We start from the raw sequence: 22710 nt of genomic DNA, 5'->3' as shown, positions 1-22710 counted from the left end.
AGGAGACCAGTGATGGGGTTATGAGCAGTGCAGTTCAGTTCAGTTCACTGAAGGTTTCCAGAATGTCTGCCATATGGCAGACACAATACTTAAATGCTGGGGAATAAACAATGAATGGGGCATGGTCATTGCCCCAGTGCATAACTCACTAAAGGGTTTCATTGTCATGTAATTCATAAATGAGGAGAGTCACTCTGTATGTATTTGTTTTGCTTCTATGTAGTTTTGAGTTTCCTTTGTGTCAGGATTACTTCTGCCAGGCAAGTCCTTCTAAAGAAATTAAACACAGCCTTTTTTTGTCATGAGATCAAAGTTGAACAAACAAATATACATAGTCTGCTAGATTAAAGTCCAGTAACACTATTCCAGGCTTTACCATCAACTGAATGTGGTCTCACAGTGGAGCTCATGCCTGATTCAGAGCCCGCCAGCAGCACGGCTCCAGGAAGGAAGCCTGACTGCCACCGAACAAGAGACCCATTATTACTTTATCTCTCTTGTTTTTTAATCATCGACTGAAATTACTAAATTATTAACCCAGTCATAAAAATGAATAACAAACATACTGTATGTGCATTTGATTAATCTGCTTTCACGTTAAGTATTACTTAGACCTGGAGTATAAACTCTTGGGGACACTCGATACACATATGAAATATCAAGGGTATAAACAAAGGGGAGAGACAGGAACTGTGATAAAATGGAGATTGTCAAACCCACAGAAATAGAATAGACCAAAGCAGCACACGCCAGTGCAGGATTCCTGCCCCAGACCTTAGGGCAGGTCCTCATTCACCGCACCCACCGAAAGTACGTTCTAGACCTGTCATCCTTACTCCCTACAAAGGTCTAGACCCTCTTATCATCTTTCTGCCTGTGATTCTGGCATAGCTCCCTATTCTAGAATTTACTGACTCTTGCTCTGCTTTGCTTCATACTCTGACCTTGGTGGAGAACTTGCCCCAGGGCTAGTTTTGAACCTTGCATTCTCTGCCCTTTTGTTTGACCTTGGTGAGTCACTGCACCAGGAAGCTCTAACCCCCTGCCCCGGCCCGAGGCCACTGCCCTGACCACCAGGCTGCCTGTCCTGCTCCTTGTTCTAGGAATGACAGCTCTCCACAAAAGGATGGATGAGGAAGCCAGTGACACCTACACCCATGTCTCAATTCTGCTGTCTCATTTTGTTGTTTTCTGACTCTGCAAGAACTCACAAACTTCCTGTTTAGGTTAGTGTCAATATATTTCTACTATTAAGGCTCTCTGGTCTTGGCCAAACATTTGTTTTGTTTTCTCCTGTGTTTTATTATTAGAAACTTTTGTACTTCATCTTTGGGGATTGATTGATTAGGAGGTAAGTCATATGTCCAGGTTAAAGAAGAGGGTACTTAAATATTGTATCACTAAGTGACTTGTCCAACTTCACACCCTGTTGTTTATCACAGAGCAATTAAGTAGAAAAGCGTGATAGCTCCCAAATTTGCTTTCTTAACGGAGTATGCACAATCGCTACTGTGTAGATCCTACAATTATATTAACTAAATGGTTGAATATTAGTGGTTTGAGCTTATCAGTTAGGAAGTTTTAGTTTTAAAGTCTCTAGGAAAGTAAGTTTCATGTAACAGCAGTAAGTGGCCTTCTGGAAGATGCAACATACAGTTCTGTCTTCATAATCCGTAAGACTTTGGAGACTTTGCTTTTGAAAATTCAGCGTGTGTTCTGTCTTTAACAATTCCACACTTTTCCTGTGAAGAGTTATTATCAACCTGTGGATGGGAGCTGTGATTTTTGCCCAAAATTTCTAAATGCATGTGGTGAATAACATTATCAGACTATCTGTCTAGCAAGTGGCTCATGCTGTCTCCTTTCCAGATTTATTCTGTAAAAAGGAGTTTATATGAGTGCCATTTTACCCACTGGATAACTGTTTCTAGTTGATTTTTTTTTTTTTTTTTGGAAATATTATTAACAATATACTCCAGTAATGATTTAGCCCAAGATGTTCTTGTGTTATTTTGGAGCAAGTTGCTAGTGACTCATAGCACACTGGGCGTCCAAGCTATGGTTAACTGGTGGTCAAGTTAGGAAATTCTGTTCCCATTAACTCTCCTTTTCATAGCCCAGAACACCTCTCCACTCAACTTTTTTTTCTTTTGATTCGTCACACTCATAGCGTCCGCTTGGTGTTTTCAGACCAAAAGTAGAAGCAATGACATGCCATAATAAGTATTGTTCCTATTGCATTTCCAGCTTAGCTAAAAACAGGAAATACAGGCCATTTCGTGGAAAAGCCCGCTTTTGTGATGTTTCCAACCTAAGAGGTTTGGATCAACTTTGGTTGAATGTCTGAACTTTTGGCTTCTTACTTACAGTAAACCTTCTAACTTCAGAATTTTAGCACCATTTCTACTTATAAGATGATGCCTTCCAAATTTAGATTATGCTGACACATGAATCAGTTTACTTTTTAATCATTTTTATTTGATATTAGGATGTACTTGTAGTCAAAAAAACGGTACATAGGAAAATTATGTTGCTCGTAAGATTTAGAGCTTCTAAATGGGGAAAGAGCCATAATTATCAAAGTTTCAAGACATTTTGGACAGTTCATTTAAAATGGGTCTATTAATATAAGGCTTCACCCATTGAGTGAATATCTGATGTGAAAATTCACTATGTAAAATCAATCCAGAAGCAAAAATACTGGGTTGGGTTAATCCGTCTGCTGACTCTTTTGGTAGGGAACATCCAACTGATTTTTAGTGATCCTGAGAGGCATAGGGAGTTTAGATTTGAAACTTCATGTAGATGATCTCTTTTTTAAGATCCATAAGATAAAAATCTAGTTGGATACATTGGCAAAGGAAGCCACACATGATTGCATTTGTGTGGTTCCAGGCAAATAGGGTGGCCTTGGGCAATGAATGTTCTGTGTTTTTTTCTAGTGTCAGTGAGGAGCCCAATCTTTCTTTGTCTCTTCCACATTTTGTGACTGTAGATTGACCCTAAAGAATTAAATGGATTGCATTGTTTCATTGGTCCTCTTCTGATTTAGCCATGTAATGTCATTTTACAAACCATTTATTACCGGTTTTAAGCACGATAAATGGTGACGTGAACTATAATTCCAAAATGAATTATTAAATACATTTCTTTCACTTGCCTTTGTAAGATATGACTTACTATGTTTTTTTCCCATCTTTGATTTCGTCAAGTCGAGTCACCTCAAGGAAGGAAGATGAAAAAATGCAGTGGCAGGAGGTACAGAGTGTAAAAGATAAGAGAAGCATGTTCAGAAGAATCAAGTCCCTTGAGAAAGGAATTTAACTCAACATTTGTTGAAGTTCTGAAATGCCTGAATAGTTCCTTTTATTCTATGTCTTCCTGCTGCCATTTAGCTGGAATGTACTAGACAGGATTAGAAATGACTGTTCTTTTAGTCTTTTTATGGTTTCGACTAAAAGCAAAGTGCCAGAGTTCTTAAACGTAATCTCTCTTTATGAGATTCCGAGGCTTTGTGCAGACTCAGAAAGTGGAGACAACATCTAGGTTTTTAAAGAGTTTATCAAACTCTTGTAACATACTGAACCTTAAAAATTTGTTCATGGTTAGTTGCAATACAACTTTCCATTCCAGATCAACCACCCCCTCCCCTAAACCTTCTTCCAAAGCAAGAAAAACAAAGTAAAAGACAGCTAATACCTGTTAAAATGCTGCATAAGCCAAACATTTTTCTATTGTGTCTGTATCTCATGATATCCATTTTCCTCCTTAATTCTTGGAACAATATCACTCACCATTTAAGATCTTACATTTCAGATTTTTAAGCTCTCACTGAATAATACTGGATGAGTTAGAAAGTCCTAATAGTGAATTTATAAAGAAAATGTTGACAGAGCTTGGATTCTCATAGTGCTAGTGGGTACCATGATTATAATAATGGTTTCCTTTAAAAGTCTTCCATTAAATGTTCCAAACAGTGGAATTTGTAGTTTTTCCTTTGGTCCAGAGATCAAAAACATGAACAATTTTACATTTCTAATGTTGGGCAGCATCTGTGTTTCCACAATTTCTGTGGGAAAGCAATCCACCCTTTCTCAGTTTTATTAAAAACCACCATCTTGGCTCCAATATGTGCCATTATAAGCAATTTCATTATGTCTCATATCTCCTTTTAGGAAGTAGGAGTCTGCCTATTGCTTTTTTTTTCTCCTTTTTTCTTATTGGCTTTCAAAGACTACATACTGTAAGTGAAAAGTGGTTTACAAAATTAAAGATAGGATAACATAGTGGTTTTTAAAAGGATAAATCTGAAAGACAGATTGTTTGAGGTCAATACTTGCTTTCCCATTTAGTAGCGGTGTGTCTCAGGCAAAGTTACGTAACTCCAAACCTTAGTTTCCCCATCTGTGAAGTGTGTATATTAATAGTATTTTCCTCGTAAGGCTTTGGTAAGGGTTACATAAGGTAACAAATGTAAAGTGACTGGATCACAGTCCCTCAACAATTGGTGCCATCATTAGGTGTTCTATTTATTTTTCACAATTTGGAAATATTTTCTAGTGGCAATTACTGTCTTCCTAAGATAATTTTATTTTGTAACAAATGTGTTTTAGTGTTTCTCTCTTCGTATAAAAGGAATTAAATCTGATTCATTCATTAGACAACTCATTATTGAGTGGCTAATGTGTGCCAGAAGACTAACAAAGCTCCTTCCCTAAAGGAGAAGCTCATATTATAGTGTAGTTGTTATATTCGTGCATTAGGAGTCATCTTAATGTTAGGAAAAAAAAGGTATTTCAGGGGCCCCTGGGTGGCTCAGTCAGTTGAGCATCTGACTTTTGATTTTGGCTCAGGTCATGATCCCGGGGTCATGGGATAGAGCCTCCCGTTGGGCTCTTCACCGAGTGTGGAGCCTGCTTAGGATTCTCTCTCTCTTGCTGTGCCCCTTTCCCCACATGTGCTCTTTCTCTCTCTAAAATAAAAGAAAAATAAAAAAGAAGAGACATTTTAGAGGTTAAGCTAAATGGGCACAAAATTTTGCTTTTTGTATTTTGGAATCTGATGTTGGAATGCAACATATCATCTTTATCGGTTAATAGTGTGGACTACGAGTTTAACTCACAGGGGAAAGGTTCATCATACCTTAAATAACCTAGAATCTCCAAAGACTTAACACAGAAAGATAATGTCCTATGTTAATAATTGTCATATTTCTTTAGAAAGTACTTTTTGTTAAATAAACTCAAAATGGATGAAAGACCTAAATGTAAGACAGGAAGCTGTCAAAATCCTTGAGGACAAAGCAGACAAAAACCTCTTTGACCTTGGCTTTGCAACTTCTTACTCAACACATCTCCAGAGGCAAGGAAAACAAAAGCAAAAATAAACTATTGGGACCTCTTTAAAATAAAAATCTTCTGCACAACGAAGGAAACAAGCAGCAAAACAAAAAGGCAACCAACAGACTGGGAGAAGATACTTGCAAACAACATATCAGATAAAGGGTTAGTATCCAAAATCTATAAAGAACTTCTCAAACTCAACACCCAAAAAGCAAATAATCCAGTGAAGAAGTGGGCAAAAGACTTGAAGAGACACTTCTCCAAAGAAGACATCCAGATGGCCAATCGACACATGAAAAAATGCTCAACATCACTCATCATCAAGGAAATACAAATCAAAACCACAATGAGATACCACCTCACACCTGTCAGAATGGCTAACATGAACAACTCAGGCAACAACAGATGTTGGTGAGGATGCAGAGAAAGAGGATCTCTTTTGCATTGCTGATGGGAATGCAAGCTGGTGCAGCCACTCTGGAAAACAATATGGAGGTTCCTGAAAAAGTTAAAAATAGAACTACCCTACAACCCAGCAACTGCACTACTAGGCATTTATCCAAGGGATGCAGGCGTGCTGTTTCGAAGGGACACATGCACCCCCATGTTTATAGCAGCACTATCAACAATAGCCAAAGTATGGAAAGAGACCAAATGTCCATTGATGGATGAATGGATAAAGAAGATGTGATATATATATATATATATATATATATATATATATATATATATATTTGTGTGTGTGTGTGTGTGTATATATATATACACACTATATATACACACACACACACACACACACACACACACACACACACAATGGAGTATTACTCAGCAATCAAAAAAATAAAATCTTGCCATTTGCAACTACGTGGATGGAACTAGAGGGTATTATGCTAAGCGAAATTAGTCAGAGAAAGACAAATATTGTATGACTTCACTCATATGAGGACTTTAAGACACAGAATAGATGAACATAAGGGAAGGGAAGCAAAAATAATATAAAAACAGGGAGGGGGACAAAACATAAGAGACTCTCAAATATGGAGAACAAACAGAGGATTCCTGGAGGGGTTGTGGGAGGGGAGATGGGCTAAATAGGTAAGGGGCATTAAGGAATCTACTCCCGAAATCATTGTTGCACTATATGGTAACTAACCTGGATGTAAATTAAAAAAATAAATTAAATAAATTAAATTTTTAAAAAAAGTAAATTTTGTTCACAAGTAATCTTTACTCCTCTCTACTGTGCCTGCCAAAGTAAAGTCTAAAAGGAATTCTTATCGATAATTCAACTATCTACATTTTGAGAGCCTTTTGAATTTTTAAAAAAAATAATAACTATTTTTAAATGGTAAACAACAATGTGTTTTAGGATCTGGTGTTATTTAGATATTTTTTCTCACAATAGGAAAAATTAAGGCTTTAAGAAGAATGACTTTGTTAGCAGAATCCTACTTTAAACATTTTTTGTGTTTTTACATATTTATTTAGAGGTTCATTCCACTACTGACTTGAAGTAACTTACAAAGAAAACAAATAAGTCAGCAGTAACATGCAACTAAGAATACAGAATTAAATTCTTAGATGCATCTAAGAATAGAAATTCAAGACGAGGGGAGAAAGAGTACAAATATGCAAGAAAGAAATCTACATATTTGCTATTGCCGTGTTTCAACTTTTGCATTCAATTTACTGGACCAAATTTATCTTCTATTTTTTATGTATTATTTTTTTAGGGAGAGAGAGAGAGAGAGAGGGAAAGAGCGGGCTCAGGCACAAGTCGGGGAGGGGCAGAGGGAGAGGGAGAGAGAATCCTAAGCAGGCTCCGTGCCCAGCACAGAGCTGGACGCTGGGCTCGATCCCACAACGTGAGATCATAACCTGAGCTGAAACCAAGGGTCTGACACTTGACCAACTGAGCCACCCAGGCGCCCATCATTTACTGGGCAAATTGAAATTGAACTGCCCTGATTTCTGAGCAGAATGATTAGAATTCCAGAGCATATTTAATTAAAGAATGCAACAACACTTTTGGAATACCTAGTCAGTTGGTCATTACCTACACATATCAGCCATTTATGTTAGAACATCTCTGTTGGTACTTCTCAGCTCTGTCTGATTTGGTTTATCAATTTTATAGTTTATTATATTCAGGGCAATGAGGGTAGGACGTGGGTTAGGCTTTTTATATTTCACTTTGAATTTCTATGATATGATATATGGTTCTCTGTCGATTTGTTTTGTTCCTGTAGCTGTCTTTACCAGATTAAGAAAGTTCCTCTGTATTCCTAATTTGTTAAGAGTTTTTTTTCTACCAAGAATGAATACTGACTTTCATCAAATGATTTTTTTTTCTGGATCTTTTGAAGTGGTTATATGAATTTTATTTTTTCCCTGTGAGTTTGCTGAATTTTACTAGTAGGTTTCTTTTTTATTATTTTATTTTATATTTTGTTTGATTCAAGTTTTTATTTAAATTCTGGTAGGCTAACATATAGTGTAATATTAGTTTCAGGACTAGATTTTAGTCATTCATCTCTTACATAAAGCACCCAGTGCTTATCACAAGTACCCTCCTTAGTACCCATCACCCATTTAGCCCATCCGCCTGCCCACCTCCCCTCAATTTATTTTCTGTTGTTAAGAGTACATTTTATGGTTTGCGTCTCTCGCTCCTTTTTTTCTTTCCCCTATGTTCATCGGCTTTGTTTCTTAAATTCTACATATGAGTGAAATCTTATGGTATTTGTCTTTCTCTGACTGACTTATTTCACTTAGCATCATACACTCTAGCTCCATCCACATCACTGCAAAAGGCAAGATTTCATTCTTTTTGATGGCTAATATTCCATTGTATATACATACACCACATTTTTTCTTTATCCATTCACGAGCCAACGGACACTTGGGCTCTTTGTATAATTTGGCTATTGTTGATAATACTTCTATAAACATTGGGGTGCACGTGCCCCTTCAAATCAGTATTTTTGAATCCTTTGGATAACTACCTAGTAATGCAATTGCTAGGTCATAGGGTAGCTCTGTTTTTAACTTTTGGAGGAGACTCCATACTGTTTTCCACAGTGGCTGCACCGGTATGCATTTCCACCAACAGTGTAAAAGGGTTTCCCTTTCTCCACATCCTCACCAACATCTGTTGTTTCCTGTGTTTTTAAATTTAGCCATTCTGACAGGTATGAGGTGATATCTCATTTTAAATTTAGCCATTCTGACAGATATGAGGTGGTTTTGATGTGCATTTCCCTGATGATGAGTGATGTTGAGCATCTTTTCACGTGTCTGTTAATCATCTAGATGTCTTCTTTGGAAAAATGTCTATTCATATCTTCAGCCTATTTTTTCACTGAATTATTTTTTGGGGGTTGAGCTTGATAAATTCTTAAGAGATTTTGGATACTAACCCTTTATCAGATATGTCACTTGCAAATATCTTCTTCCATTCTGAAGGTTGCCTTTTAGTTTTGTTGATTGTTTCCTTCACTGTGCAGAAGTTTTTTTTTTTATCTTGATGGAGTAGGTTTCAAATATTAAATTGCCTGTGAATTTCTAGGGGGAGTCAATCTTGGTTGTGGTGTTTTACTTTTTTTATACCACTGGATTTAATTTGTTTATATTGTGCGTATGATTTTTATAACTATGTTTTATGGGAAAGGATGGCTTGTTCTTGTATTTCTTTCTTCTAAAATTCTTATCAGATGTTGATGTCAACATGCTGTCCACATAAAATGAGATTGTAAGTATTTCCTTGTTTCTTTTCTCTGGAAGATTGGTATTCTTTTTTCCTGAAATGTTTCATAGGAATCAAGGATGAAAACTGGGCCTGGTGTTTTTTTCCTGAGAAAGGAATTACAAATTTAATTTCTTTCATAGAATCAGTGCTATTCAGTTTTCTTTTTTCTTGTGTCAGTTTTCATCCCTGATTCCCTTCCTCCCTCCTTTTCGTTCTTCCTTCTGCAGTATATACTATTCTGTGGCTTGTTTTCTCTTTTGGTAATATATCTTGGAGGGTTTTTTTTTCTTTTTTCTACAGCAATAGCTATAAGGCTTCCTCATTGTTTCAATGGCTGTGTAATATTCTGTAGTATGAAATTACCATATTTTATTTATGGATCGCCTATTGAGGAATATTTAGATTACTTCCAAATTTTGACTATTTTAATATAACAATCATGTAAGAAACATCAATGTGCATGTATCTGAGAAGTATTTCTATTTCATTTTACTTGTATTCTTGTATTCCTTAGTAGTAACTAGATCCAGCATAAACAGTGGAAAACAAATTATTGCTTATTTTTTTCTTAACATTCTGATGAGGCAGACGTAAATTTCTCTTTTATTTTCTAAATGATATGTTTTGCATTCTCTTACTGCTCTGGTGTGTATAATCAACTCTGCCTTCATGACTTATTACTGCTTACAGTTGATATGTTGCAATGCCCTTTAACTGATTTGTACTCGATTGGTGTAAGTTTTTCAATAGAGGAATTGACTACACAGGGACATAATTTTGTCTACTTTGTTCAGTGCTTCATCTTTAGTGCTCAGTATAGAGTCTGGCACACAGTAGGTGCTTAAAAATAAATTATTCATGGAGAGACACAGTGAGATATACTGTTTCAAAACAGTACCTATGGGCTGAAGGACATTCTTTCCTTTATTTGGTGAATGATTTTTAGGGGGATGGTAACCAATGGAGCGTTAGGTGTTTTAATCAAGATGCAGAGATGAATGAGATACCAGGCCAATGTCTCACAGACCAGAGGGAACAGGTGCATAACAGGACAGTTAGGGCACAGGCCCTAGTGTAATGGCACTGAGAGGCATAAAAGAATGAGCAAGAACTCTGCCTCAGACAGATGTGTAAGGCTTGCAGAGGGAAGGATGCTTGAACTGGTTCTTAAAAGATGTTTCTGCTTGTCATGGAGAGAATAAGGGGAGGAAAGGTGAGATGATGTAATAGGGAAAGGTGAGATGTTCATACTCATTTAAAGTTTAGAGAGCCTTGGTGGGGGCAGGTAGTTGAGGGAGTCTAGGAAAACATGGCCGAAGAATGGGATGAGACGGCTGAACAGGGCTTGGATAAGACTGCAGAAACTCCTGGGTTCTGTAGAAATAAGTCTGGACTTTAGCTTGTAGTCAGTAAAGACTCACCACAGGTTTTAAAGTAGCAGAATATATCAGAAAATCTGGTAAAACAATAGATTAGACAAAATCATGTGTGTTTTCTCACCAAGAAATTTGAAGGTAAGAAGTTGCTGGTTTGGGTTCAGTGTCTTGTGGCTATCCACAGCAAGATCTCTGTAATTGTCTTCATATTTTCCTCATGGTTGAGTGGGGGGCTGCTGCAGCTCCAGCCACCATGTTCACGTTCCAGGTTGGTAGCAGGAGGGAGCATCCTAGAGCAATCAATTATTGGAATCCTTATCAAGAATGCAAAATTTTCTCTGAAGATTTAAGTTTCTGTCTCTTTGGCCAGAACTGACTCACCTGACTGCAGGGTAGGCTGAGAAGTGTTGTCTGGGCACATTTATGTTCCAAATACAATACAGGTCTGTTAGGAAGGGAGAGGGGAAAATGGATTGGGTAGACAACTGTGTCTTCTGTCAGTGTGACATTAGATATGATTCTTAGGAAAATACTTGTGGGCAGTATACAAGGTGATTTGGGCTGGATAACTTGGGTGACCAGTATATTCTCCCCAGTCGAGTGGCCACAATGTCTATGGATTATAAGTATGGACTGGCTGAAAAATTTTTTCAATGTTTGTTTATTTTTGAGAGAGAGAGAGAGTGAGAGAGAGAGAGAGAGAGAGAGAGAGATAGCACGAGTAGGGGAGGGGCAGAGAGAAAGGGAGATACAGAATCTGAAGCAGGCTCTGGGTTCTGAGCTGTCAGCACAGTGCCAAATGCAGGGCTCAAACCTACAAATTGTGAGATCATGACCTGAGCTGACGTCGGACCCTTAACTGACTGAGCCACCCAGGTGCCCCACCCACATCAAGGTGATATTAATGATGACTTATAGTTCAGTGATATCACTGGGATATATTTAAGGTTTTTTTTTTCTGTTTGAACAAAGTTACAAGGAAATAATGAACTACAATATATGTTTAGTAACCATCTAAGAACCATACCTTTATGTTAATTCCTTTAATTTCACTCCCTGTTTCATTCATCACGTGTTTACTAGGCACCTCTGTGTGCCAGGTACTGTGCTGGGTGCTAGTGATGGACCAGTGAGAAAGATAGGCCAGTCCCTATGTTTATGAACCACAAAGCCTAGTCAGGGAGACAGGCAAGAAGCAGGAGAACCCATCAACAAGATCATTACAGTTTATATTATAGGATACTAGGAGAGAAACAGTGAGTGATAGAGCGACAGGGTATGGGAGGCAGGTGCTATTTCAGGAGAGGTGGCCAGGCCACGAGAGGCCTCTCTGTAGAGGTGACCTTTGAGTTGAAATATAGAATGAGACAGAGCGTGGTGGGGTGAAGAGAGAGGAGGAGGTGCAGAGACCCTGGCAGGAAAGGGCCAGAAACGGAGGATTGAAGCTGGTGTGGGTTCACCATGGGGAGGCAGGGGGATACCGTGTGGTGAGGAAGGCAGGGGCCTTTCCATGTAGGGTTCACTGGGCCGTTGCACAGGAGGTATGGAAGGCCTGAACCATGAAGGGGATGGTCTGATTTGCATTTACAGAGGCCCCCCTGACTGCTCTCTGGGAAGGACTTGAGGGAGGTAAGAGGGGCTAGAGGGGGACCAGTTGGTTAGAAGGCTGTTGCTCTGGCTCAGGAGAGAGACAATGCTGATTTGGATAAGCCTTTCAGAAGAAATGGAGCACAGCTGCCAATCATACAGCCGACCTAGAACTGCCACGATTTGCTGGCAGATTACATACAGAAATTAAGAAAAGGCTAGTTTCTAAGTAAAAAACTTTTAGTTTCATGTTGCCTGTAAACTCTGATGGCAGTATCTTAACTGGGTACTTGCAATTCTTCTTAACTCATCCTTCCTGCATTGGAAGGTTAATGTCTACTGAGATAAAGAGGTGGCTTTTTGGTCTTTTTTTTTTAACTCAAAAGAAAAAAAAAAAAACAACAGGAAAGAATTTTCAACAGAACAATAATTCTAGCTTAGTATTTAGCCCTTGAAGATCTCGTGTGTGTCCTTCATCCTAAGGGAAATACCTGCTTTTCTAGCTTTCCCAGTTCACGAAAACTAATAGCCAGGAAAGAAGATATAATAATCATTTGTTTTTTTTAGTTAGAAGAGAGATTAAAAGGAAATAGCAACATCTCTCTCTAGGCTTTCCTTATTATTCATAAGCATTTCCGTGGAACATAATAACCTGAAGAAAAGCAAGTGATTTTTATGTAAGTTTATTTGAAATAAACCTAGTCTATATTAATTAGTGTGCACATCAATCATGTGGGGGGTCTTGTGGAAATGAAGATTTTGACTCAGAAAGTCTGGGTGGCCCCAAGATGCTGAATTTCAACCAGAATCCCATCTGGTCAGCAAACCACACTTGAATAGGAAGGATCTCAACTTTTCCCTGCTCTTAATCCCTTATACTTTTATTTTTCAGTGTTCTAGTATCACCAGACTGGAGAAACCAACCCATTGGAACTTAAAACATACTTGGTAAGTAGAAGAAACAAGTAAGAATTGTTTTCCCCTCTGGAAATCTTTTCTAGATTTGCAAGTCACTTTCCATCCTTGGTCTGAGAAAGCCTAGCATTTTGATTGTTGTCTGGTATGTTCTTTACCGTGATGACTAAGAATCTAACTACATTCTAAATTGTGACTATTTCCCCAAATATTCCCAGCTGCTTTCAAGATGAACTCTATAACATCGCTAGAAAAAGACTCCTTGGCCTTTTTGGGAAGCCTACAGTACAATCCCAAATAGCTTTTTTTTCATCATGTGATGTTCAGAAGACCACAGAATTTTAGGGTAACTTTTCAAATTAGCATTAATCATACATGGTTTTCTTATAAAAAACACTTCTTTCAAAATGACCCACATCTTGAAAAGAAAAAGCACATATTAGTTTAGACAAGATTTTGGGGTAGGAGAGAACTTATCTCAGAAACCTCATTTGGGAATGATGAATTTTAATATTCTCTGCCTCAATAACAATAGTTGCTTAGTATATGCTATCAAACTAGTTGCAGACTAAAGGGGAGGACCAATCTAAATAACAAGCTTAGTACTAAGTGTATTTACAAGCACCAGGACATGTGTATAGAAAGTTGAAGTCAAAATCAGTTCACCAAAAAAAAGGTATGTTTTATACAATTACTATGTTGGAATACTCAGAATGTCATTTTTTTTTGACACAAATATGACTTTTGAAAGCCTTGCTACTCCAAAAAATATGTTAATTTTAAAAGACATCTGATTACCTAATTATTTAAATGTCTAAGTTGAGATTTACAAAAAATATATTTAGCTAACTAGTATTTACTCAGCTAAAAACATGACAACAAGATATCCTTCCTGCTACTAAGCTTTTATTCATCCTTTTCCAAGCTTTCTTCATTTTCAGCCCCTTCTACATTTTAATATTTTACTTTATGCATACAAAAGATTATATGTAAATATGAATAATTTATGAAGCATATTTTCAAAGGAATGCCTGTGAACCCATCCCCTCCTTAAGAATGAGAAAAATACCAATACCTTTTTATTCTTTATTTATTCATGTCCTGTTTCTTGCCCAGTGATGACCTCTATGCTGAATTTTTCATTAATCACTCTTTAAAAAATTAACTTTTCTGTGTAGCCATGTGAATTGAAATATTATTTAGTTCCTTTTTTTGAACTTTATAAAAATGATTTCATAATGTATATATCTAGTCTTTTTCTACTTGGTACGGTTTCTAAGATAATACATATTATTGTCTGGTGATAGGTCATTCTTTTCATTGCTGTGTAATATGAACTTTGAGAATGTATCAAAATTTGTCTAGTCTTTTTTTTAAAATATGGAACGCTTCACAAATTTGTGTGTCATCCTTGCACAGGGTCCATGCTAATCTTCTCTGTATCGTTCCAATTTTAGTATGTGTGCTGCTGAAGCAAGCACAAAATTTGTCTACTCTTTTGTAAGTGGACATTTGGTTTCCCTGGGGTTTTTTTTTTTATGTTACTGTGAAACATGCTTCCCTGAACATTCTAGTACTCCTGATGCACAAAGAGATTTTTGAGGTTGTATGTATATTGTGTATATCTTGGAATGGAATAGCAAATGATTAACTTTTCAAGAGTATCAAGTTATTTGCTGGGGTACAATTTTATCTTCCCATTAGCACTGTATACACATTCCCATCGATCCACATGTTGGTTTTGTTAGTCGTCTTAATTTTTGTTAAAAATAGATATAATATTGTTATCTTAATTTGAAGCTACTTGACTATTGCTAGAGTTGATCACTTTTTATATGTTTATTGACCATTTGTGTTTCCCCCTCTGTAAAATGTTTGTTCATTCTTTTGCTCATTTTTCTTTTGGGTTATTCTTCTTAATATATTTCAGTTTTCATTTGAGGACTTTCTTACTTACTGATTTTTTCCCCTAGGTACTTTCTAAACAGAGAATACATCTAATCTTATATTAGGTAAGGGTTCTCTTGGTAAAGGCAGAGTAGCTCAGATCAGATCAACATTCCAGTGATAACAATTATATACATACCCACACAATATACATATAACTTTATACACACATACAGGGGCATACACACACGTGTGTGTGTGTGAGTATATATTTTTTTCCAACTCTCTCAAGCTGCTGGAGGACAGAAAAAGGTAGGCAGAAACTGAAGAAGCATTGGTACTTGGAAACAGAGAATAGTGTTTGGTGAACTTCCCATATTTAATGCTTGTCACCTGAAGGCAGCTCGAGTCTGCACTGTATTCAGGGTTACTGTAGCAACTGGAGAGTGAGGGTGAAAATCCCAGAAAGGAGAGAGACACAGGAGAGCCCACATTCTGCATGTTGGCTCTGTCCAATATCTGGTTGACCTCTGAGGTATGCATGTGTGGTAGGGAACAGCCATCTAAGATCGAAAGGATTGAACAGAGAGTTCAGCTGCTGACCACTGCAGGGCAAACAGAATTTGGAGTTTAAGTTGCCAAGGTATCTTCCTGCTAAAACAAGCAAAACATCACATCAGTATGCTCCAGAAATGTAACATATTCTCTACAAGACTCCTGTTGCAAAATGAAATGACTAAATACATGAGGAAAACAGGGAAGTGATACCCATACTGAAGAGCAAAGGTCACCAATAGAGAATTACTCGGAGAAATTGGAATTAGCAGATCGGATTTTAAAGCAGCTGTTACAACTATATAAAAATGTAAAGAAAAATATGATCACAATAAGTCAGTAGTGAAAATTTCAACAGAGAAATAGAAACTCTAAAAAAGAACCAAATGGGAAATATAGAACTAAAAAAGACAATATCTGAAAGGAAAAAGAAACCCTACTGGATGGGTTTAAGAGCAAACTGAAGATGGCGGAAAGAACCAATGAACTTGAAGATAGATAATAGCAATTCTTCAATCTAAATAACAAAGAGGAAAAATATTTAAAATAAAAATGAATGAAGATGAACTGTCACTTGTAGGACAATATCAGGTCTAACATGAATATGAGTGGAGTCTGAAAAGAGATCTAGAGAAAACAATGCAGAAAAAAGATTTGAGGAAATTCCCAAATTTGATTAAAGATATATTTGGTATTGTTACCAAATCTTGTCAGTTCTGTTGCCAGAAATCTCTGTGAATCGAGCCTCTCTTTTCCACCCTCCTACTGGCTTTCATTTGCAACAGCTTTCTGTCTTGTCACCTAGAGACTTGCTTCTCCCAATTGTAGTGTATCATCCACATTGTCTATCTAAAATTAATATTTTTCAAAATCAAAGCTGATAATGACATTGTAAATAAGATAAAAGGTCCTTAGCATGACCTTTACACTATGATCCAATCTTCACCTCCTGCCTCAGATCCCTCATACATCCGCCTTACAGGCTTCTATTACACTGAGCTTCTCACTATTCCCTCACAAGACAAATCCTTTCATACCTACATGCCATCTCACAGTGGTCCCTGAGTGTCCTTACCTTTCTTTCACTTTTCTGGGAGACTTCTATTATGTCTTCAGTGAAGTCTTCTTCAATGATGCAGTGGTCTGTCCTCTGTGTTTCTATGGCATGTGATAAGCATCACTAACAGTGATGTTAGATCACAGACCTTGGGAAAACGAGACTGTACTATATGCTTCTCTAGTGTGGGGACTCTTCCTCTTTGTATCTGATGTACAAGGAGGCTCGTGGCTGACATAAAGTATGTGCCCAGTAAGTGCACGTTGAATAAATAGAATATCTGGTAGAAGTTGTATTATAAATATCAGCATGTATTAGACTGGACCATAGAAAACTTCTGATATTTGACAATTTCTGAGTATAAAAATAGCAATTTCCTGTAGGTCAACACACACACACACACACACACACACACACACACACGTGCACACAAGCTTATATCTGTTAACAAATTAAGGCAGTTGGAGTTGTATAGTCCACTTCTGTCTATTAACATTAATCAGGAAATTACTTCAAATTGTACCAAGGTGTCATTTGACCCAACCCACTACCTTTGGACGTGTGGCATATTCTTGTGTTACAGAAGACACTCAGAGAAATTATTTGCCCAGGGATTACAGAGCTATTAAGTGGTAGAGTGTGCTGATAAATGTGAAAGTAAGAGTTTAAAAGTACATATCTAGAAATTTCATTAACATATAAAATTTTTAAGTAAGTACCTGCTATCTATTCAGTGACAATAAGTGACCCATACCTACTTCTTTTCTAATTCAGTTTTTCTCAAAATATTTTTATGAAAAATCTTAAACATACAGGGAAGTTAAAAGAATTGTACAGTGAAAGCACAAATAGTCACTAGTTTTAATGAATAAAGCTATGAAAAATTAGTATGTCCATGTTGGCTGTAGACCCCTGAACTAGAAGACATGGTAATCTATTTTAAGGGGAGGAATAGCAAGTACAGGTAAAATAAAATACAAAACTAAAAATAAAATCATGCTAATTCTTAACAGTATTCAAATGATGGGCTATAGTAGAGTGGATTAATTTGTGATATTTCTTTTTTTATCAGCATATACATTTTCTTTTTTTAATTTTATTTTTTATTTTTTTAAATTTACATCCAAATTAGTTAGCATATAGTGCAGCAATGATTTCAGGAGTAGATTCCTTAGTGCCCCTTACCCATTTAGCCCATCCCCCCTCCCATAACCCCTCCAGTAACCCTTAGTTTGTTCTCCATATTTATGAGTCTCTTCTGTTTTGTCCCCCTCCCTGTTTTGATATTATTTTTGTTTCCCTTCCCTTATGTTCATCTGTTTTGTCTCTTAAAGTCCTCATATGAGTGAAGTCATATGATTTTTGTCTTTCTCTGACTAATTTCACTTAGCATAATACCCTCCAGTTCCATCCACATAGTTGCAAATGGCAAGATTTCATTCTTTTTGATTGCCGACTAATACTCCATTGTATGTATATACCACATCTTCTTTATCCATTCATCCATTGATGGACATTTGGTCTCTTTCCATACTTTGGCTATTGTTGACAGTGCTGCTATAAACATGGGGGTGCATGTGTCCCTTCGAAACAGCACATCTGAATCCCTTGGATAAATGCCTAACTGTGAAATTGCTGTGTCGTAGGGTAGTTCTATTTTTAGTTGCTTGAGGAACCTCCATACTGTTTTCCAGAGTGGCCACACCAGCTTGCATTCCCACCAACAATGCTAAAGAGATCCTCTTTCTCTGCATCCTTGCCAACATCTGTTGTTGCCTAAGTTGTTCATGTTAGCCATTCTGACAGGTGTGAGGTGATATCTCATTGTGGTTTTGATTTGTATTTCCTTGATGATGAGTGATGTTGAGCATTTTTTCATGTGTCGGTTGGCCATCTGGATGTCTTCTTTGGAGAAGTGTCTTTTCATGTCTTTTGCCCATTTCTTCACTGGATTATTTGTTTTTTGGTTGTTGAATTTGATAAGTTCTTTATAGATTTTGGATACTAACCCTTTATCTGATATGTTGTTTGCAAATATCTTCTCTCATTCTCTCGGTTACCTTTTAGTTTTGCTGATTGTTTCCTTTGCTGTGCATAAGCTTTTTATTTTGATAAGGTCTCAGTAGTTCATTTTTGCTTTTGTTTCCCTTGCCTTTGGAGACATGTTGAGTAAGAAGTTGCTGTGGCCAAGATCAAAGAGGTTTCTGCCTGCTTTCTCCTGGAGGATTTTGATGGCTTCCTGTCTTACATTTAGGTCTTTCATCCACTTTGAGTTTCTTTTTGTGTATGGTGTAAGAAAGTGGTCCAGGTTCATTCTTTTGCATGTCGCTGTCCAGTTTTCCCAGCACCACTTGCTGAAGAGACTGTCTTTATTCCATTGGATATTCTTTCCTGCTTTGTCAAAGATTAGGTGGCCATGTGTTTGTGTGTCCATTTGTGGGTTCTCTATTCTGTTCCATTGATCTGAGTGTCTGTTCTCATGCTAGTACCATACTGTCTTGATGATTACAGCTTTGTAGTATAGCTTGAAGTCTGGGATTGTGATGCCTCCTGCTTTGGTTTTCTTTTTCAAGATTGCTTTGGCTATTTGGGTCTTTTCTGGTTTCTAATTTGTGATATTTCTAATTAGTGTATCAATTGAGAACTTTCTGTAAACTCACATGAATATAGATTTTATCACCTTAAAAAAATTAAATGTTTATTTATTTTTGAGAGAGGGAGAGACAGAGTGCAAGCTGGGGAGGAGCAGAGAGAGAGAGAGGGAGACACAGAATCCGAATCAGGCTCCAGGCTCCAAGCTGTCTGCACAGAGCCTGACGTGGGGCTCGAACTCACGAACCGTGAGATCATGACCTGAGCTGAAGTTGGATGCTCAAACGACTGAGCCACCCAGGTGCCCCAGAGTTTATCACTTTTTTTAAAAAAGTTTGGATTTGAATTCAAAATATGAGCAAGTTTTTGTTCTAAATTGGTGCTGGACATTGGACTTCGTGCCATAATTTTATATGAGATAAAGATGAAGTCAACTCTTTGACTGTCTTTAAAGTCAACAATTTCCCAGCTCAGTAGTCCTGTATCATCCATGTAATGACAAAGTCCATAATTGTAGAATGACTTATTGGGGCTTCTTTTCCATTTCCCTGTGAAGGTAGCCCTTTTGGCCTATAATCATTTCCCAAATATTTGTTTAACTTCTAATGAGAACCATACTGGGAACATAGAAACAAGTGAAATAGGTAGAGACCCAATATTTATGATAGTTAGCACTTAGTAAGGTAAGAAGCCTTGAAACAAATAACTTTTACGAGTTACTAAACAAAGGATTTATTACAGTTGTGATAAATCCCATCAGCTGTCATTAGTAATCAGTGGAAATATAAGCACATCCTAAGGATAGAGTTAAAATCTATTCCTGTAATACTCTCACCCATATGTTGAATCTCTAACATGTTAAGATTTTGATTCTGAGCTGGCAATTAAAAACCAATAGTAAAATTTCACTGGCTTTTTTTAGTTTAGAGAAAAATGTAGAGTTTTTGTTGTTCTTTTTAAGATTTTGTATTGAATGAAAGCATAAAGTAGAAATCAGCAACATTTCTATTTATGTGCAGGTCAGTACTGGTCCTAACAGTCCCTTCTAGTGCATTTCTTTTGGCTAGTTCAGAACAAATAGCTTAACAACATCCACTCTTGCAGGTAAGCATTAATATCATGCGTTCTCCAGAGCTCTCCCACCTGTGTACTTGCATAAGCTTTTGAGAACTTTCCAGCTGAGTCTGAGCAATGAGAAATGGCCAGGGGGTGTACCTCCTGGTCGGGGGTGAGGGGGAGGAGGATTGAGGTAAACAGAGCTATAAAACAGGATGGGCTTGCCCTGAATTTCATCACTTAAGGTGAATTTCACTTCTAATTATAGCTTTCCTCCTTTTTGAGGCTTGACTCTTGGACAGTTTATCATGGGGAGGTCAGAAGTGTTGGGAGGTTCAGGCTGATTTTTTTTCCAGGCAGTTGTGGAGTTTTGTGTCCCCACCTCCTGGAATCCTGAATGCTCATGGCTCTGTAAATCCTCAGTTAAGATATTAGGTCACTAGATCAGAGACAGCCATTATTCTCTTCAGGAATCAATAAGCCAACTATTATGGGTTGAATTGTGTTTCCCAAAAAGATATGTTGAAGTCGCAATCTCTGGAACCTGTGAATATGACTATATTTGGTAATAGAGCCTTTACAGGTATAATCAAGTTAAGATGGAGTCATAGTAGATTAGTGTGGGCCGTAATCTAATGGCTGGTATCTATATAGGAAGAGGGGCATTTGTACACACACACACACACACACACACACACACACAGCACACACACAGGAGAGAAGGCCATGTAAAGGCAGAGGCAAAGATTGGAGTGACGTATCATAAGCCAAAGAACACCAAGGATTGCCAGCAATCGGCAGAAGTTAGAAGTGCTTAGGAAGGATTATTTCCCCAAAGCCTTCAAAAGAGTGTGGTACAGCCAATACTTTAATTTTGGAATTCTAGCCTCCAGAACTTTGAGAGAATAAACTTCTGTTGTGTTAACTCACCTAGTTTGTTACAGCAGTCCTAGGAAACTAGTACACCAAGCAGTAGAAAAAGATTCATCCGGCTTGATCTCATGAATGCTGAGATCATGACCTGAGCCGGAATCAAGAGTTGGATGCTCAATCAACTGAGCCTCCCAGGCACCCCAAATCATCTGACTCTTAAGATGAAGACAGGAGACCTTTCTGTTTCCTCATCCCTCCAGATCTAAGCAGGAGCTCTCTGCCAGTGTCTAGAGCAGGTAGCATTTTAATCTTCTGCTACAATGCTTCCTGTGCAGATGCTCCCAAAGAAATCAGGCATTTCTCGTGGGACCTGAGCAGGCAGGCTCCAAAGGTTTCGTCCAGCCTGTTCTGAGTGTATCCAAAGGTCTCCTGAGGCTTATTCTCTTCCAGGAGTTACAGTGTCCAAGTTGTCACTCAGCCTCCTCCCATTTGAGGCCTACCACACACTATGACATAGTGCCTGACCTCAGAGAGCCTCCTATGTACCTCCAGCTCCTCTAGCTTGTCCTCTGCAGCCAGACCATTATCTCCTAGAATGTAAATTACTGACCAGGAAGGAAAAAAGTATTTTGGAGTAATGTAGTGTTGCACTTTTACACACACGCACGCATACACATGCATGTATGTAGACACGTATACATATATTTTACTCCCTGTTCAAATACTTTTGCTCACTCCCTGTTCCTTGGTGAATAAAATCTAAAATGAACTCTTAGCCTGGCATTTAAGATTAGTCACTACATTGCCTGACAACTCCCTTTATGTAATCTGTAATCTAGCTGAGCTCTCATACTGAACCACCTCCCATCTTTCAAAACCCAGATCAAATACTAACTCCCATGAGAAGATAATCTTTCCTCATTTCCACAGCCTATTTTGAGTGACCATAATGCGTTGTTTTTACCATTCTGATCACGTTACTCATTGTATTGTATGTTTTTGTACATTTGTCTGGCCCCTTTTGCCTGGCAGGAAGAAAGCTTGTTGCTCTTAAAAGTGAAATTAATAGTACAATACATTGTGAAAAGCGAAAGCACAGCAATTTTGAAATGTTTTCATATGTAGGAGGGTCTTCACTGGTGCTGTCATTGATGCAGTAGCTAGCACTTCCTGAGGGCTTATTCTGTGCCAAGCAGTGAGCTAAGCATGCTACATAAGTTATTTTAGGTTTTTTCCAGGAATGCATGCCAATTTCCTTGTTTATTTTTGTGTCCAGTGTAGCTCATGGCATGGTTGTAGATACTCAATAAGTATTTGCTGAAAGGTGCAACTAGGAGGAAAATGCATGTAGAACGTGAGACTTCTGAGCCCTTTCTCTTGATCTCGAGTGATGTATCATCTTTATGAAAATTATGGCTGAGTTGATCCATTTGGGAAACTACTGTAACATAAATCTCTATCATGGAGTATATTCTAAACTAAAGGGGATTATGAATGATGCTGTGATAATGAAGAAAAATTCTGAATCACAATCCTAAAGTGTTCCCTATTATATATATCTGTGTGGGACACAGATGTAAAATAAATGCTGGATTATTTTAAACCATGGTCCTTATGATACATGCAGAAAAACATAATGAAGGCCATATTCAATATGCAGAGGGTGAACTGTTTTACATGTTTAGCCTACCATTTCATGTATGACTTTCTGCAGAACTA

The 22710-nt window shown here is 37.6% G+C and overlaps 1 non-coding gene across 1 annotated transcript; it reads right to left on the bottom strand.

Moving 5' to 3' along the window:
* Positions 1-14345: 14345 nt before the first annotated feature.
* On the bottom strand, positions 14346-14452 carry LOC128777952 (U6 spliceosomal RNA). The gene has a single exon (XR_008423242.1). It is a non-coding gene; the product is annotated as a U6 spliceosomal RNA (small nuclear RNA).
* Positions 14453-22710: the final 8258 nt, after the last annotated feature.

This window comes from Panthera pardus, unplaced genomic scaffold (assembly GCF_024362965.1).
Source record: "Panthera pardus isolate Hobbes unplaced genomic scaffold, ASM2436296v1 HiC_scaffold_17, whole genome shotgun sequence".
Classification (NCBI taxonomy): domain Eukaryota; kingdom Metazoa; phylum Chordata; class Mammalia; order Carnivora; family Felidae; genus Panthera; species Panthera pardus.
Note: the sequence above shows the minus strand (reverse complement) of the source record. Positions and strands in the feature narration are given on the sequence as shown.